Consider the following 4,746-nt stretch of genomic DNA (forward strand, 5'->3'; position numbering starts at 1 on the left):
GTCTTTGTATTGTTTTCGCCATCCGCGTTTATGAGTAATTCTCACTAAGCTGTATTAACCTGACTATAAACGATCATGGTTGCACACAGTTTTGTGTGTTGGTCCGTTATACTTCCGGATGGCAATGTTGTGAACTTCTTAGCCAAGCGCATACTATCTATACACACACACAACACACACACACACGCACACACACAAACATATACGCAATGAGAAGGCACTACTACATAACAACACGGATCTATCACCGCTAAATCAACAACACAACGGAAGTAAGGACTCTACTGGACAGATAGAGTTGAGGTGTGGCCATAAGTTAAACCTGGGTATTATCCACTCGAAACCATCACATTGAAAGCATCAAAGGGGCAATAATAATACTTGATGTCATTAATAGATGAAAGGCTACGCTTATTGTACTACCACTGCAAATAACGCCAGAGCTTATTTGTACTCTTACTAAAAATATAACATTTATACGGATAGAACTGCAATATACAATGAATTATCTGGAAGTCAAAAAGTGAACACTTCATCTCATCACAATCACATTCTATTATTACAAGTTGATTTTGACGGACTTCGGTAATTCTTCACTCTTTTCAAGTCACAGAATCTCAGTTTACAAGGTAAGCATATCGAAAATGCACATTTAATTCATTTCTTATTTTTATAACTAAACATGCTTTGGGGTTGTGTGTTTGTTGATTGTGCATCAGCTGACAGACACATTTGTCGCTAACCCCCGCGAATTACTCAACTTTATTACTTTATTTTGTGAAAAATAACAATAACAGGGCTTTTAAAAAATTAAAATACTAATCACCCCCCCCCCCCCCCCCCCCCCCAAATAATTTAAATCAGCTTCCATGTCAGGCGATATAACCAGGTGTTTAAATGTTCGATCCCCAGTCAAAAGTTTGCTAATGTTATCAAGATCAAGAGGTTTCGAGTACTCAGATGACATTCCAGGCTCAGGGTCCTAAAAAAAATTCTTTTCATTCAGTTATTGTTATTATCTTTATTATGGCCGACACAGCATGCATCGTCCATACTTTTTCAAAACTTTTTTTTTTTGGGGGGGGGGGGCTGTTTTTTATATCGTGAAAATTGGGTTTTGTATGTTATGTTATTCATGAGAGAGAGAGAGAGAGTAATATTTTATAATGATAAGATATCTGTAGTGGTAGTATTATTAGTAGTTTTGAAATGCCTATGATGATGACAATGTGAGATAATTATATTAGTGTGATTATTTTATCATATTTTTAAAAATTACGTACGGCTATGTCGTAGTGGTATGACACTCGCTTTTGGACCGGAAGGTCCTGGCTCGAGCCTCGCTCGGCGCATAGTTGAGCCCTTGGAAAAGGCACTTTGCTCACTTTCTCTCACCGGACTCAGTTGTAAAATGTGTACTTGGCGTTAACTGCGTTGTCTCTGTCCGAAGAAATTGTAATATCGCCTAACAGACGTTATGTCCCGTTCAACATGCGAAGCGTTGCTGTCATAAACTTTAGCATTGGCATGTATGTGCCTATTTCGCTGTAGTGAATTTAATTTAATTTTTTGTTTCATCGACAGCTAACATGAAAGAACACTGTTGACGTTACTGGTGTCCTGACAATCCATAAAGATGCTGGCTCAAGGGCTATTCTGGCAAGGTGTGTTGAGGCAAACCTTTGCCTGTGGCAAAACTCATCAATCAGCAAACCATCATCTAGGCCAGCAGACCAGAGTGTCTGCATGCACTTTTTGACAATGGTTAGTAATGTTTTCAAATCTCCATAGCGCCTTTACCATTTTTTTATTGGTGATCAATAAAATAAAATGCTCATTTTTCTAAATGAAAATGGCAAAGCATCATTTGAATTGAATTACTACTGAATGTATTAACTTAACGACAGACTATAGTTTGTTGCCAAGAGTTTTGTTCTATGGATGTAAAACCAATGAAATTTCAAGTGTGTTGGTGTGAATAATGATCATTTTTTAAAAATTGCTATGTCTTTGACAAATGCATTTATATGACAATAATGCCATTTTCCAAAAATTGCTAATGAAATGTGTCTCTTTTTATTTCAATTTTCCATCCAGAGCAGGATCAACCCTCTTTGTGGAACTACAAAAAAAGTGGTGGCAAACAAGTAGTGTTGACTTTTTCTGTATTGAGGCGAAAGAGATTTTTATTTCCAAGGGTTTGGGAAAGCAAATTTCTTTTATTCAGAGCTAGTGCACTAATTTAAAATGTTTTTATTGTCTAGAATAGAATTGATTTTGCAGTTCAACTTTAAATAATATCTAATTTTAAAACGACTTGTCCCCTTTAAGTAAAATAAAAAAATGAAAAATGAGGACAGCGTGCCATAATTTTATTTTGAAAAATCATTTAATATATCTAGAAATCTCTGTTATAACCTATTGTATACAGTAAAAAATTAGGTTTTGTGATTATAATGATGAATTCATAAGGTAGACATCATATTTGACCACAAAATTATTTTATCTCTGGGCGTAAAAAAATCAATTTTACAGCATTTTTTTTTATCTAAGGGTATGGGGTATGAACCGATTATAATTTTTTTTTGGACTTAGATCATCTACAAAATTTTCGTTTTCTTGTCCTATTAAAGGTCATATTTTGAAAGTTTGATAGATCATTTCTTTAGTTGTCTGCAAAATCAGCCTTTTAAAATTTAGCAAATTTAGAAAAGCTTTCGCTTTCTCAATTCGTTTTAGCATTTGTCGATTTTCACAATCCACCTTATCATTTTCCTTTAAATAAATTTTTCTTCAAATTTTTTTCAAATTTTTTTTATGATGTTTTTACATCAGTGTAAGTGTTTTTGGGGAAATTAAAATTTACATTTTTTTTAAATTTTAAAATTCATTTGTTCCCGTCATCCGCGCAAATTTTCAGTTGAAATCAAATAAAAATTCAAAAAAATTTTTCCAAGATTCTCAGTATAGCTATTTATGAAAGAAACTTGTGTTTAATTTTAAAAAATTTAATCTACTTTTGGGCTTATTTAAAATTTTAGGGGTTTTACCTCTAATTTTAGCTTTTGTTGCCCCTTAAAAAAAGTTTTTTTTTTTAAATTTAGTTTTTTTGGTTTTAGCATCAAAAAAAACATTACATTATTACTTCATGAATATATTAAAGAATTTTAGAACTAAAAGCATATTTGCCCCCTAAAGTAATTTTTGTGAATAACAGCAGATATTAAATTATTTCGCAATTTTTTTTCTTAGAGGTATGGTTAGCGAATTGTTTTTAATTTTTTTCAGAATTTGATCAATTTATAAATATTACTGTTTTCTTGTTCCATATTGGTTATACTTGATGAATGTTTTGGGCCCTTTTTCTGCATAATTTGCTTTATTCTCAAATTAAAGACAAATTTTTCATTTTCTCAAAATTTTCATTGCGCGTCATTCTCTATTTTCTAACATTCACATCTGGATTGTTTCCCATCAGATTGTCTTCAAAATTGGTCAGAATTTTCTTATGATGTTTTTGCATCATGATGGTTGGGTTTTGGGCTAAACAAAAATTTTGCAGTTTTTATGAATTTTTTAAAACAATTTTTTTTTCCTGTCATGTCACACCAAATTTTCACTAAGAAATCGAAAAAAAATTCTGAAAAATTTATTTTCAAGACATTGCTAAACCTATCCATCTTGTTGTAAGAAAAAATTTTGTGTAAATTTGAAAGAGATCTGTTCGTTGTTTTTTCCTGCATCACTGTAAGAATATTTGGGGTCTAATTTGAGCTTATATTGTCCCCCCTGTGGTAGGGATTTGGTACTAATAGTATTAGCGCTGGTGGTAGGGACTCGTGAGTAATGCGCTGGGGGTAGGGGTCAGTGAGTAATAGCGCTGGTCGTAGGGGGCCCCCGATGAGAAAAGCTCATGACTCGCTGAGTAATACGCTGGGGGTAGGGACTCGGTGGTTTAAAAAAACGCTGGTCGTAGGTGCCAGAGTAAAAGCTCTATGACTGTAATAGCGCTGGGGGTAGGACTTTGTGAGTAAAAGCCTGGGGGAGGGCTCAGTGATAATAGCCTGGTCGAGGGGCTCTTTAGTAATACGCGGTCGTAGGGGCTCAGTGAGTAAAAACTCTATACTCAGTGAGTAGAAGTGCTGGTTAGGGACTCATGATAAAAAGCTCTAGACTCGGTAATAGCACTGGTGGGAGGGACAGTGGGCAGTGAGTAAAAGCGGGTGGGGGTAGGGGCTCGGGAGTTATACGCTGGTTTTAGGGACTCGGTGAGTAAAACACTGGGGTAGGGACTCAGTGAGTAAATGCTCAATAACCGGGAATAGCACTGGGGGTAGGGGGGGGGGGGGGGGGGGGGGGGGGGGGGGGGGGGGGGGGGGGGGGGGGGGGGGGGGGGGGGGGGGGGGGGGGGGGGCCCCCCCCCCCCCCCCCCCCCCCCCCCCCCCCCCCCCCCCCCGGGGAGTAAACGCTGGTTAGGGACTCGGGGAGTAAAAGCGCTGGTGGTAGGGAAATCGGTGAGTTATAGCGCTGGGGGGTAGGGGGCTCGGTGAGTAAAAGCGCTGGTGGTAGGATTTCGGGAGTTAAGCCTGGTGAGGGACTCAGTGAGTAAAAGCCTATGACTCGGTAATAGCACTGGGGGTAGGGACTCGAAGAGTAAAAGCCTGGGGGGTAGGGACTCAGTGAGAAAAGCTCTATGACTCAGTGAGTAAAAGCGCTGGTGGTAGGTACTCGTGAGTAAAGCACTGG

General features: G+C 37.6%; 1 long non-coding RNA gene across 1 annotated transcript; it reads left to right on the forward strand.

Moving 5' to 3' along the window:
* The first annotated feature begins 616 nt into the window (after positions 1 to 616).
* On the forward strand, positions 617 to 2,204 carry LOC144962045 (uncharacterized). The gene is made up of 3 exons (XR_013643358.1): positions 617 to 629; positions 1,585 to 1,764; positions 2,098 to 2,204. It is a non-coding gene; the product is annotated as an uncharacterized LOC144962045 (long non-coding RNA).
* Positions 2,205 to 4,746: the final 2,542 nt, after the last annotated feature.

This window comes from Berghia stephanieae, unplaced genomic scaffold (genome assembly GCF_034508935.2).
Source record: "Berghia stephanieae isolate SIO BIC M18660-M18661 unplaced genomic scaffold, UCSD_Bste_1.3 scaffold5608, whole genome shotgun sequence".
Classification (NCBI taxonomy): Eukaryota; Metazoa; Mollusca; class Gastropoda; order Nudibranchia; family Aeolidiidae; genus Berghia; species Berghia stephanieae.